The 15175-nt window shown below is 34.4% G+C and overlaps 1 protein-coding gene across 1 annotated transcript in view; it reads left to right on the forward strand.

Annotated features, from left to right (window-relative positions):
* Positions 1–15175, forward strand: part of STAT3 (signal transducer and activator of transcription 3) — a 59029-nt gene that overhangs the window by 9720 nt on the left and 34134 nt on the right. The window lies entirely within an intron of this gene.

Here is a 15175-nt window from a genome sequence, read left to right on the forward strand (position 1 = left end):
AGAGAATCTTCCTAAAATGTTGGATGTGTGTGCATTTCTACAAATCATAGGTACTTAACACAATTTTAAAAACTGAATTCTTTGTGAATTTGTCAGTAACTTTATTTAGCTTATTAAAGTCAATTTTAGATAGCAAGGATAATGACTTTTATACATAGTGCTTAAAGTTTTACTAGATGGTTCCCAAGCACAGTATCTGCCACATAGTTTCCATTTAATAAATGCTGGTTGATTGCCGGTTACAATTTAGTAGAGGGAGAGGTAGGCCTGGCATAACTATAATACAAAACTCTCATATATGAGATATGCTAAAACAGAGAGGTTGAGTTGAAAGTATCCTGTGGGATCTGGTCAGGAAAAGTCGTTACCCTATCCAGCTTCCAGACTAAGAACTTAGTATTTAACAAAAATTGCTGGGAAAACTAGAAAATAATGTCAGAAACTCGGCGTAGTCCTATATCTCACATCTCTTACCAAAATAAGGTCAAAATGGATACATGATTTGAGCATAAAGGATGATACCATAAACAAATTAGGATAACAAGAGATAATTTGTCTATCAGATTTTTTTTAGAAGGGAGGAATTTATGACCAAAGAACTAGAGAATATTATGAAAGATAAAATGGACAACTTTGATTAAACTAAAAAGTTTTTGCACAAACAAAACCAACAGAATCAAAGATTAAAAGAGAAGTACAAAGCTGAGGAAAAAATCTTTACAGCCAGTATTTCTGATAAATGTCTCATTTCGAAAATATATGAAGAACTGTGTCAAATTTATAAGAATATAAGTCATTCCCCAACTGATAAATGATAAAAGGATATGAACAGATAATTTTCAGGTGATGAAATTAAAGCCTTCTATAGGCATTAAAAAATGCTCTAAGTCACTATTGATTAGAGAAATACAAATTAAAACAACTCTGAGATACTATCTCATACTTCTCAGATTGGCTAAGATGACAGGAAAAGGTAATGATAAATTTTGGAAGGGATGTGGGAAAATTGGGACATGAATGCATTATTGGTGGAATTGTGAACTTATCCAACCATTCTGGAGAGCAATCTGAAACTATGCCTAAAAGACTATAAAACTATGCATACCCTTTGACCCAACAGTACCATTACTGGTTCTATATCCCAAGGAAATCATAAAGGAGGGAAAAGGACCCACATGTGCAAAAATGTTTGTGGTAACCCTTTTTGTGGAGGCAAAGAATCAGAAAATAAGTAGATGTCCATCCATTCAACTTGAACAACTTTTTTATTCTCAATAATATTTTATATTTCCAAATACACAAAAGGGTGGTTTTCAACATTCATTTTTATAAAATTTTGTTCCAAATTTTCCTCCCTCCTATCTTTACCTCCCCCCTTCCTCAACATAGCAGACAATTTGATATAGGTTAAATATGAGCAGTCCTTTAAAATGTATTTCCATATTTGTCATGTGTGAGAAAAATCAGACCAAAAGGGGAAAAAACTATATAGAAAAACCAAACGAAAAAGGTGAAAACTCTATGCTTTGATCCACTTTCAGTATCCATAGTTCTCTTTCTGGATGCAGATGGTATTTTCTAAGTGATGATAACTTTAAGCATTTATTAAGCGCCTCCTATGTATAGGACAAGAGGAAGCATTGTGTGATGAATAGAAAAAACAGCCTTCAGGGCCAAGAGATTGACAACAGAGATAGATTCTCTGTTGTTCCCTCCTACCTGTAAATTTTCATTCATTTATTTATTTATTTTCATTAATTAATTAATTAATTTAATTTAATTTTAAAAATAACTTTATTGATAGAATGCATGCCAGGGTTACTTTTTACAGCATTATCCCTTGCATTCACTTCTGTTAAATTTTTTTTTTTAAAGAAAATAAAACACTTGTAACAACTTGGCATAGTCAAACTAAACAAATTCCTAAATTGGGTACGTGGCAAAATGGATGGAATGCCAGGCCTAAAGTCAGGAAGATGCAACTTTCTGATTTCAAATCTGTCCTCAGACACTTACTAGGTGAATGAATGTGGGTAAATCACTTAACCTTATTTGTCTCGGTTTTCTCATTTGTAAAATGTGCTGGAGAAGGAAATCACAAACCATTCCTATATCTTTGCCAAGAAAACCCCCAAAAGGATCACAAAAAATTGGACACGACTAGAAACAGTTGAACCACCACAACAAAAACAATTATTCTGCATTCTAAATCCATCATTTCTCCCAAGAAGTGGGTAACATATCATCATCAGTCTTCTGTAATCACTAAATTAGTCAGAATTAAATCATTCAGAGTTCTTCACTTTGTTGTTATAATTATACAAATTGTTCTCTTGGTTCCATTTAATTCATACAACTCTTTCCAAATTTCTCTGAACCATCCCTATGGTCATTTCTTATGATATAATAATATTCTGTTACATTCATATGGCTTTTTTAAGCCTTTCTCCAGTTGACTGACATCCCTTAGTGTTATTGTACCCATGACTTTTTAAAAATCACTTAATAGTATTTTTTTCAATTACATATAGTTTTTAACATTCATTTTTGTGAAATTTTGAGTTCCAATTTTTTTCTTCCTCCTTTACCTTCCTCCTCTTCAAGACCACAAACAATCTGATTTAGGCTATATATAGACAATGATATACCTATGACTTTTCACTAAATGCCCTTCTTCCTTTTAGTTATGGAAAATATTTTTTATGCTATCTGTTCTGTGTTGTTCATCTCCTATTTCCTACTTGTTTTTTATGAGAATAAATGTTTCCTAAAGAATCTGACAGTAATATATAAAGTTTTAGGAAGTATTGATGTTTGATTTTATTGATTATATACAGTGCCTGTGTTGATTCTGTAGCTATTCTTTCCCAAATTGCGTAAATGAAGTATTGCTTCATCACTTAAACATGTGTTTTGGTCACCTCCCATATCACCTTTTGACAGTATATTTATATATTCTTTGTTTTCTTAATCTTACAATGATTTGTGTAACACATGCAAAATGTAAAAGGAAGAAACCAACTTTTATTACTAAGAGGTAAATATTAATAGGAAACTCAAAAGTTGAGTTGGATAGTAACCATCTAAAGAGAGAAAAAAGCCTTTGGCTGTAGTATTCTGGGAATAACTCTTTTGAGGTATGTTGTATGTGGGGTCCCCTAATCCCAAGAATATAATAAATCTTTTTGATTTCTTAGTGGTTAATTCCTGTGATCACATTGCCTTGGGAATTCTGGGTGGCCAGCACTATGTGAAGGATATAGTAAACTCACGCAAATAAATGGGATTAACAAAGAGCCCATAGCAATCATGCTTTTCTATATTCATTTATCATGAGCCTCTGTTCTCAATTTGGTCCAAGGGACTTATTGGAAGATCTATAATAAAACCCTGTACCAATTTTGAGTTTCAATATTTGGTGAGGTGACTTTTTGCAGTTCCAGTTTGATTCATAAGTAGGCTTATCTGAGAACTCTTTCTTCTGCTCTGCTGGAATTGCTCATGATCTAATGCTTCTTTCCAATAAGTTAATTACCCTATCTTTCCAAGAATTTGCTCATAATAATCACTCCACTCACACTGCCTGGACTTCTGACTTTCTGATCAATTAGTCTTATCTTTTATGGAAGGCAGTAGATGAGATCAGCTATATAGACATATATACCGAGGTCACTTTTAGCTAAACATGATCTCAGTAATATTTTAAAGAAACACTTTACTAATTGGCAAGATGCCCAACGTCTTAGAAACAAGTAACCTTTCTCTTGTTGGCTTTTGGTTTTAAATAAAAGTGTATAATTTGACATCAAGATGAAATGAAATCTTTCATAATTTTTTCTCCTATTGTAATATCAATTATATAGAAATAAATCATCTTTTGGAGTAGGGAAATATTACTTGTGGTGATTAGTGTATTAGGAGGCATACAAAAAATGAAATATTCTCATTTTTTTTGTTTCCAAATAAGTTTTCATTATTTCATTTGTAAATTATGTAGGCTTGTACTGACTCTATCCAGAACCCTTAGACTTTGAGGGCAATTAATAGTTCACACTGCCTTATTTAATTCAGTTTTGGAGAAATGGAAAGTAAATGTATCCTTGATTTATCTAGTGCTGTATTTCTGTCTGGATCTCTCTTCTTTCTCCACTCCATTTTCTCTATTCCCTTAAATGATTCATGACTTAGAGCCAGCAAGGGACCAGTGACTCTAAATTCCTAAACATTAACATTGGCCTCCCTGTCACTTTACCTGGATGGTCAAAAAAACAAAACAAAACAAGCAATTTTGGTCATTATTGATGGATGGAGAGAGATTTTTCCTTATTTGTTTTTACTGTGCCAAAATAGGTCCTTCACAGAATCTCAGAGCTGGAAGGGGCCTCTGAGGCTCTCAAGTCCAATCCATAGCAGAATAAGAAATAACTTCTACAAACATTTCCCCACAAAATCACATGACCTTTGCTTCAAGATCTCTTGGGAGGCAGAACACTCTTGTCTTCTGAGACTATCCTTCTATTTCTTTGTGCCCTTGAATCACACCATGTGTATGAGAACTGATGCCACCTACATAGGCATCATTTTGGTCTCTGCCACATCTTTTTGGCTCCTCTCACCTTGATTTTGACCTATTTCCTTTTACCCATAATTTTTGTTTTTTTCCTCTTCTGATGTTTTACAGAGTTTTGATTATGGACTACAAGACTTTTTTGCTACCTAAAAATTCCTGCATAATGAAAAGGGGAAAGTAGATGACCTGACTTCCTAAAAGGTTGTTTTAGGAAGGCAGTAGTAATGAAAGGAAAGATGTTGTGAGTAGGAATTAGGTTGAGAAAGGGAGCCAGGGCTCACAAGCTATAAACTATAGACCTTTTAACATGGATTGCTTCACAATACGTTGTGGTTAATATACTTGTTGGTTTCCTGTAAACCATTATATACTTTTACAAACACACACTTGCTCTTTAGTCTACTAATTTTTTGTTACTTGAATAAAAGTGATCTGATTATTGCCTCAGTCAGTGGTTTTAAAAGCTTTTAAGAAGTACCAAGAGCAAAATGATAGCTCCTGTCTTGGGGGTTGGGGGTATATCATAACTTTGTATCTCTTCTGGGGTCTAGCACAGTGTTCTGCATTCAGTAGGCATTTATTAAATGTTTGTGGTACTTTAATTAGTGTAATTAACTCTCTATTTTGAAATGCCACAAATTCCCAGTGATATTTATGCATTGCATTTTAATAGTCAGACCAGAGACAAGTTTTGAACATGTAGGGATCACTTTGGGAGAAAAATCATTATAACTAGTGTCCTTGTCCCTTGTCCAGATATGTAATTTTTACCTTTGTGCTTGGACTCGGAAGGGATAAAGAATTTTGTTTGGTTTTTATTATCACATGTTGTTTGTCTTCAAGTCGAAATCTAAACCTAAAAACTAAATCTTTTTCTTCACTCTAAGGAAGCTTGACACAGTGAAAAGAGGCAGTGAATCAATAAGCATTGATTTAGTGCCTACTATATGCCAGACATTATGCTAGGAGCTAGGGATTAGACAAATATGCAAAAATGGCTGTCCTGAAGGTATTACATTTGAGGACATATGAGTTCTGATTTTTTCAATATTAACTTATGTGATATTGAACATGTTAACTTCTCAGGTCCTCAGTTTCTTCATTTGTTAAATAAAGAGGTTGGGCTAGTTGTTTGAGCTCTTAAAAATTCCAGGGCTCCACTAGGATTGGTTGTCTAGTTGGAATCTTAGTTATGCTTAGTCTGGGCATTGAGGAACATGCAATAGGGTTGACTTTATTCTCTCACAGAAAACATAAAAGCTTTACTTTGAGTACGCAGCTTAGCCATTGAGTACCATATACATTACCACCCTTCCAAAAAAAATTTAGTCCTCTGAGTTCTTTCACGTCTTATTTTCACAATGTCATCATGTAATCACTTACCACAGAACTAATTTTTAGGTTCCTAAATCATCCAGTGGAAGGAAATTAATGCAATATCTGGAAGTTTCCAAAAATGAATTTTTTTAAAAGACTACAAATTAAGTTAATATTTGATCATTAGCAATTCAAGAAATGATTCTTTCCTCACTATAACAAGAGTAGGAATACTTTTGGATGAAAATTTGCCATATGTTTGTATTATTGTCATTGTTAATGTCAGACTACTTAAGATGCTTGAGTATTACTTAGTTTCAAACCAAATGATGAGTTGCATAGCAAAACTTAACCAATTGTCTTACACTTATTGTTTATCATTAACACAGTGACTCAGACAAATAGTCTTTCTGGGAAAATAAGTTGTAGAATCTGGGAACTTGAATTTGTGTGTGGCTTTGAAATTAGACAAATACTACTTTCGCATTCCAACATCAGTTCTTAACCTGGAATAGTTTTGGTGTGGTCAAAAAAAAAGCAGGGACTATAAATGGAGTCAGGTGATTTGAGTAATCTTACTGAGTGACTCTCCCTCTCAGGATCTTGGTTTCCTTCTTCTAAAATGATATGACTGGATTAAGTAATCTCAGAGGTACCTTCTATCTGGAACATTTTATGAATCTGTGAACTCTGTCCTTTAAAGCAATTAACACAGGAACCAGATACTTCTAGTAACAATTGGACCTCATCTTTAAGATCTCTTTCAGTTCCAAATCCACATTCTGTCATGTGAATGAAATGTCATTCCTTTTCAAATCAGAATAGCAATTTTCTTGGTGTTAGGGAAGTGACCTGGTTTCCCTACCTAACTTCCTTATAGTAATTTTTAAAATTATCCAGAATGAGATAGCTCTTCTCTCATCAGACAAAGAATATACTGTTTGCTGTGTTTTATTTTGATTTATCATAGTTCTCAAATTTTTAATCTGGTTTTCTTTCAAGGAATTAAATTTCATCCATAACTCGAGATCTTAGAATTAGAAGGGACCACAAAGTGTCATTTTGGTGCATCTGAGACCTCATAGTTTTGTAAATAGATTACAAGTTTTAGTTCTCTATGAATTAGGGCAATTCCTAAATCTCCCTGGCCACATATTCCTCATTTATAAAGTAATTAAGTTAGGCTCTAGGTGACTCAAAGGCTTTTCCAGCTCTTTGATCTGGATCTGTCTTTGATCCTATAAACAAATCCTTATATAGTGCTGGAACCACCTCCATGGTATCTCTGAGAAATGGCTCCCTAGAATTTGCTTGTTTGGATCTTTTTTGGAAGATAACCCATTCCACTTAGGAGGGCTATATTAAGCTAGAGTCTGCTTTTATGTAATGTTTGCCCACTTATTTGTCTTGCTTTTACTCTTCAAGCAACTTAGGAAAAAATCTTTTCGTTTCCCATGGTCAATCTTTAGTTATATGAAAATAGTTCCTAGTCTTCAGTTCTGACATTCTCTTCTTCTCCTTCCATTTAAGTTTTTTTCTTATAAGCTAAACATCACTAATTTCTTCAACTGTCCCACATGAAATGATTTCTAGAGATCTTGCTGCTTTGGTTTCCCTCTGTGGCATACATTAATTTGTCAGTGTTCATCTTAATTAAGACAAAACAGAACTAAAGAGATTAGTCTAAATCCTGTCTGATAGCAAAATAAATGAAACCTCCATCAATTTGGACAACATCATTTAATAGCTTGAAATTACACTGAGACCTGGGATACCTTGTATTTCTTTTAATGAAGTCAGCAACTACGTGTTGATTTCAATATAGTAAAAGATTGAGGGGAGCCAGAGAGAGAAAAGGAGTTGACTTGTATTAAACTTGTGATCAGTGAAAACTCTCAGGTTTCTGCCTCTAAACTGCTTTTCAGGTCAGTCTACCTGTAGGTGCAGAACTAATTTTTATAGAGAAAAAACATAAGACACTACACTTAATCCTATTAAATTTCACCTAGTTGGGTTTCTCACTTTGAATATTCTTCAACTTTTTAAGGGAGGGCTTTCTCAATTAAACCCTCACCCTCATATCTCTTCCATTAGTAGTAGAAGTTCTCAGAATTTTCCATTATATTGTAGTTGTGAGAGGAGCAGCACACGAGATAACTCAATACCTTAGCTAATCACAGGGAATATAGATTTAGAGGGACTATAGAAATACCTGGTTCAACCTCTTCATATGACAGATGAGGAACTTAGGGTTTATTGAGGTGAAGTAACTTGTTCAGAGTCAAAAAGTTGGCCAGGACAATTTTAATCCAAGTACTCTGACCATCTAGTTTCTGTTTCAGAAACTCAGGGTGTTGAAGGAGTGGAACTTTTGGCAAGCAAATTTAGATGGAAAATAGGAAGGGGTGTGGAGGGTGAATCCTTGCCTAGAGAAGAAGCAATGGAAAAACATGAAGAAAACTAAACACTTGTAGTCAAAGTTGGAGAAAATTTACCTGGAACCTATCCCATGATTAAGACACTTTTGCCCTTCTAAGCAGTGGTACTAATTATTCTAATAAGTAGCAAAGGATCTCTGCCTTAAAGTTTTGCTAAGTTCTATGTCTGTGGAAAGTGGTACATCTGCTTTTTTAGTTGATAGCATTGGGTAAAAACTATTGGCTCATCTTTTCTCTCTTGCTCAAATTGTCTTGCATTGTTACCTTTGGAACTCATCCTGAAGGGAATTAGACAGGTTGCCTTTGGATCTTCTGGGCTGTTGAAGTAAAAATAAAGGGCAGATTAGAAGTCTTTTCCCTTGCTTGGCAACTTAAGTATTACAAAGAAAATGAGCTTAAAGCCCCTCAAACATAGCAGATATACAAGGGAGGGGCTAGATATTGTTTCTTCTGGTAGGTTTTTGATCCTGATTGTCACTTGTAAAGTAGAACAGTGGGTTTTCCTTCCTCCTTGCTGTTCAAATTCCTGGTAGTCTCCGCCTCCTGTAATTACTGTAAGTTGAGAGTAATTCATTCTCTATTTCTGGATAGAAACCAGACAGCAACATAAAGGTAGAATCTGTAGGGTCTTGATAAGACCTCACAACCTTGTCATTAGACAAAGTCGGGGAAGGATTGTGCCTACCACACACATCAAGACTATCTCTCCTTTTCAACCCACCCCTTTAAGTACTACCCTCTTCCCCCAGTTCTGGGAGAGGAAGGGTTTTTAAGAGTTGGATTCAGAGAGAACTTGAATGTGTTGTCAAAAACTATACTTCCTTTCCCTCTTCCTCTGAATTCAAATCTTCTAACAAGTTAGCACACTTTATCAGGATGTAATAAAAACTTGGGAAAATAGCAGTTAACTGAAATGGAAGTTCCCTTAGATATCTGAGCCATCTTTCTAACCAAACAGAATTGTTTTCTGACTTTAAATCATATTATTCATCTTATATGTATGTGTTAATATACTTCAATTACTGTATTTACATCAACACATCTTTAATTTTTATCCTAAATATTTAGACTCAAAAATCTTTACTTTTGTAAATGGTAATAGATTTTTATGAATTGCTGTATAAAAAAATTGTTTTCCTACAAATTGAAAAAATTCTGAGTGATGGCATGGCCTTTACAACCTTTGACCTTATTGATCCTTTATACAGATACATTTCAGTTGTGTCTGACTCTGTGTGGTCTCATTTAGCAATGTTTTGGCAAAGATACTTACAGTGGTTTGCCATTTTCTTCTCCAGAGGAACATTGAGTTATGAGAATGAGGAAATTGAGGTAAAGTGACTTGCCCAGAACCACCCAGCTAGTAAGGTCTGAGGCCAGATTTGAATTCAGGAAAAGGAGTCTTCCTAGTTTCTGCTCTCTATCCACTGTGTTATCTAACTGCTGGTATCATTATTGTTCTTGTATTTTGTATTATATATTCTATTTCCAAAAATCCAGGATATTTTAGAAATGTTGATTTCCAAGGTGTTTTGATGTTTGTGTTTTCAGATGCTATAACAGCATATATTAAAGTTGGGCCTACTTTCTCACCCCTGTCAGTCCATTTTTCTCACATTTATCACCCTAGGAAAGGGCTTTTTTTTTTTTTTTTATTAAGCATTATTTTCAAATTTTTAGCTGTTAAATGAGGCTTTCAGTCTAACAAAGCTCAGCAGTTCTAAATATCAGTACAAACAAAACAGTTGTTGGTTTGGTTTTTTTTAAAAGATCTAGTCTTTTCACTTTTATTTGCCCTATCAGTTACCTTCAAGTCTAATTACAAATGACTACTCTAAAGGATAAAGTTGTGAATGTGTGGGAGTCCAGATTGTATTCTAGAACTAGCATCTGACTTCTCTGTATTCTGCAACTAGGCTTTCCTCATATATAGAAAGGAATTCAGTATATATACTGGAAAATTGACTGCTCTGCTCTGTTTTAAAATATAGGTATTCCTAATCACTGTATGGCTGATTCCTGATGAGAAATCCCTATAAATTGAGGCCAATTAGAAATGATCTTTGTGAGTCATTTAGTATTTTGGATTATTGTAGACCCTTGTTTCCCATTTCTCCCACCCTGATTCATTAATGTGAAGAGTGTAGAAGAGGCTGTAATTTAGAACAAAATGGTTCTAAGATGCTTGTATGTGGCTGTGATGAATGTGGAGAATGGGTGCTTACCTAGAAAAAGGCAGTGGGTCAACCTGAGATTATCAAGCTTTCAATCAGAGAGGGAAGCTTTAGTTAGGTCTTATTCAACAGCAAACTGAACATTTGAAAAGTTCTCTACTTGGACTTTGTAGAGCACTGGTTCTCAATATTTTTATAATAATAGAAGTCTTCAATTTAAACACCATTTTGGCAGAATCCAGTCTAGCAAAATCTTCTAAAGTTATTATTTTTAATGTTGCATATCGAACAACATTAGGCTTATTTTTTTAAAGTGCTTTATGATTCATTGGAGCAGTCAGATAATTAACCTACTTTAATTTTGGAAACTGAAATTCCTTTTGAAAAGAGTTGTTGTTATAATTGCTGTGCCTTTTATAAAGAAGGGGGAACTCATGGGAAACCTCAGCTTTCAGTTTGCATCTTCAGTGAATTGAATTGACAGCTAGAGTAAGATTTCAGTATACTATAAGTTATTTGACGTCAGACATTGTTGCCTTTTCAATTTTTTATATTCCTAGTACTTTGTAGTAAGTACTTAATAAATATTTTTATTATTATTATTATAACTACTGAATTGATTCATAGCTTGCTACACAAATTTGTTGATACTGTCTCCCAAAACACTGACATATAGATACAGTTTAATCCACTACACAGTCCTGTCCATTACCAAGGACTCCATGGAATTTTGACTTTTTTTTAAATTAAGTTCAATATAAATGCCTTGAAGCTGAGGACATTCTCTTTGACTGTTCCTGCAGACATGTCAGTCCATTTAAATTCTAGGTATAATTATTGTGCAAGCAGAATTTATATGGTTCAAGGTCCTTACAGAAGAGGAAGGGCACAACTTTCCCAAAGTATTATATGGAGAAAGTGCTAAGTTATGGGGGAAAGGTGACTACTAAATTTTACTTGAGGATCTGGAATTCTAACTTACATTGTCATAGGATTAGAGCTGGAAAGAATCCTAGAGACCAACCTTTTTGACTGGAACAACCCTTTTATTTTGTAGGTGACTTGTCCAAAGGTCATAGAGGTAGAGTCTGAGATGAAATTTAGTCAGAACTTGGGTCTTTTGATACCAACCTCAGTGCTATTTTTACTCTTTAAACTACATGGCATTATATTTCAAAAAATAAAATTTCAAAAATTATATTTGTGGAACTCTCACAGCAGCAGGATACATACTGACAATACTTATTTCATTCCTTAGGCCTTTCCTACTCTGAGCCCTCTCACCATTGGTATTAAATTTAACGTCTAGCTTTCAAGAAAAAAGATTATACTAGGGTCCTTCATAGCCAAATAGTTAAGAAAGCTACCTTCCCCCTCCTCCCCCGCCATAACCCCTGTTCAGTGCAGCTGCAACTTTAATGGTGTTTTTACTGTACTTCTCCATAAGATCCAATTTAGACTTTGATAAGCTTATAGCTGCCTCTAAGTATATTTCATATATGCTTCCTTGAAAAAGGAGGTTCAGAGCACTACCAGTAGTCTAACCTGTCAGATAGATGATCCTTTAAACTACTTACTCTTTTTTTATTATTATTATAGCTTTTTATTTACAAGATATATGCATGGGTAATTTTTCAGCATTGACAATTGCAAAACCTTTTGTTCCAGCTTTTCCCCTCCTTCTCCCTACCCCCTTCCCCAGATGGCAGGTAGACCAATACATGTTAAATATGTTAAAGTATATGTTAAATACAATATATGTATACATGTCCATACAGTTATTTTGCTGCACAAAAAGAATCGGATTTTGAAATAGTATGTAATTAGCCTGTGAAGGAAATCAAAAATGCAGGCTAACAAAAATAGAGGGATTGGGAATTCTATATAATGGTTCATAGTCATCTCCCAGAGTTCTTTTGCTGGGTGTAGCTGGTTCAATTCATTACTGCTCTATTGGAATTGAATTAGTTCATTTCATTGTTGAAGAGAGCCACATCCATCAGAATTGATCATCATATAATATTGTTGTTGAAGTGTATAATGATCTCCTGGTCCTGCTCATTTCACTCAACATCAGTTCATATAACTCTCTCCAGGTCTTTCTGAAATTGTCCTGCTGGTCATTTCTTACAGAACAATAATATTCCATAACATTCATATACCACAATTTACCCAACCATTCTCCAGTTGATGGGCATCCACTCAGATTCCAGTTTCTGGCCACTAAAAAGAGGGCTGCCACAAACATTCTTGCACACACAGGCCCCTTCTTTAAGATCTTTTTGGTATATAAGCCCAGTAGTAGCACTGCTGGATCGAAGAGTACGCACAGTTTGATAACTTTTTGAGCATAGATCCAGATCGTTCTCCAGAATGGCTGAATGTATTCACAATTCCACCAACAATGTATCAGTGTCCCAGTTTTCCCACATTCCCTCCAACATTCTGCATTATCTTTCCCTGTAATTCTAGCCAATCTGAGAGGTATGTAGTGGTATCTCAGAGTTGTCTTAATTTGCATTTCTCTGATTAATAATGACTTGGAGTATCATTTCATATGACTCCAAATCGTTTCAATTTCTTCATCTGAGAATTGTCTGTTTATATCCTTTGACCATTTATCAGTTGGAAAATGGCTTGATTTCTTATAAATTAGAGTCAATTCTTTATATATTTTGGAAATGAGGCCTTTATCAGAACCTTTGACTGTAAAAATTAAACCACTTACTCTTAATACTGAATAAGCTTCCTGCTCTTAAAAACAAGAGTACCAGTCTGATAGATAGATGGATACATACATGATCTAAGAGCTTAAAAATGCACTAAGAATTTTGGGATACTCCATATTTTATTGATCAGTCATTTCAATCATATCTGACTCTTTGTGACCCCATTTGGGATTTTCTTGACAAAGATACTGGAATGGCTTCTCATTTCTTTCTCCAGATCACTTTACAGATGAGGAAACTGAGACAAACTGTTAAGTGACCTTAAGGTCACACAGCTAGTTAATTTCTGAGACTGAATTTGAATTCATATCTGTCTAACTTCAGTCAATCTATACAGATATCAAAGGCATCATTGATGAGGATATTAATAAACAGCAATCAGGCTTTCATAAGCAATATTCAATAATAGGCCTCTTCCCCCCCCCCCACTATGCCACCTAGCTGCTCCATTCCTTATTGTACATAACAAATATTATTAACCAAAAGAATCCAGAAAATGTCTTATATTGGATTTGCCAAATAGAGAAGAGATGATTGCCAAAGGCAACACTGAATTACGATATAATCTCATTTACAAAATATTATGAAGATCAATGATAGCTGATTATGAATAGTAATATCTCATGCTACAGAGAGAAGCAGTAGAATGTAAAATCAATATAAAGAAAGCTTGGAAAGATATCCAGTTAAGCATCATCATCTTAAGGATATCAAAGGATAAAAACAGACTACAGTCAGAAGAAAAATGGAAAATATGGACAAAATCTTTCTGAAGAGTCATCTATACAGGTATCAAGGATATCACTGAAGAGGGTGTTAATAGGCAAAAAGCAGGCTTTCATAAGCAATATTCAACAATAGGCCTCTTTTTTTTTAACTATCTCACAATTAATTAAAACATACAGAGAAAATGGTGCCTATTTTTTGTTAATTATGAAAATCATTTGATCTGATAAAATACTTAACTAAGGTCTTCATAAAACAAAGTATCTTCCATCTATTCACTTAAATCATTTGAGATTCTTTGGAAGGTGTAACAACTTAATAATTCCATTCATCATCTGATGATAAATACTATGTGAGACATAAAACAGGAAGACAAGAAAAAGAGTGAGAATATTATGTTGTGATCCACACTCAGTCCCCACAGTTTTCTCTGTGGGTGTAGATGGCTCTCTTCATCATAAGATCATTGGAACTGGTCTGAATTGTCTCATTGTTGAGAAGAGCCATGTCCATCAGAATTGATCATTGTATAATCTTTTCTTTGCCATGTATGATGATCTCCTGGCTCTGCTCATTTCACTTACCATCAATTCATGTAAGTCTCTCCAAGCCTCTCTGAAATCTTCCTGCGGATCGTTTCTTACTAATCTATAACATTCATATACCATAATTTATTCAGCCATTCTCCAACTGATGGGCATCCACTCAGTTTCCAGTTTCTTGCCACTGCAAAAAGGATTGTCACAAACATTTTTGCACATGTGGGTTCCTTTCTCTCCTTTAAGATCTCTTTGGAATATAAGCCTAATAGAAACACTGCTGAGTCTACACATGATGAAGTCCTCCAGAAACACTTGTTTGCAAATGACATTGTGTAGATCCCATTAAGCTCCAGAATATTGCAGAGCCTCCTGAAAAAGATCTAGAATCATTCAAAGTTATTTGACCTATCACAATTGACAACAAGGTAAATTGAGGCACAAAACAATTAGTTTACTGGTAAAGCTAACAATAATCAGCAAAAGGAGTCTTTTAGCTTTTCAGTCTTCTCAGCCAAAAAACCTTCAATGAGGCCTGACAGATCATTTTTATACACATTAGAAGGCAGCAGTAGTTGGGGAAAATAATTTCCTCTTAACTGGTCAAGGACAGCTAATGATATAAAGATAATGAGTTTTTTCCATTAAAAGTGCTTTATAAAATGCATGAATAACTAGTCAT

Source organism: Antechinus flavipes, chromosome 4, assembly GCF_016432865.1.
Source record: "Antechinus flavipes isolate AdamAnt ecotype Samford, QLD, Australia chromosome 4, AdamAnt_v2, whole genome shotgun sequence".
NCBI classification, from domain to species: Eukaryota; Metazoa; Chordata; class Mammalia; order Dasyuromorphia; family Dasyuridae; genus Antechinus; species Antechinus flavipes.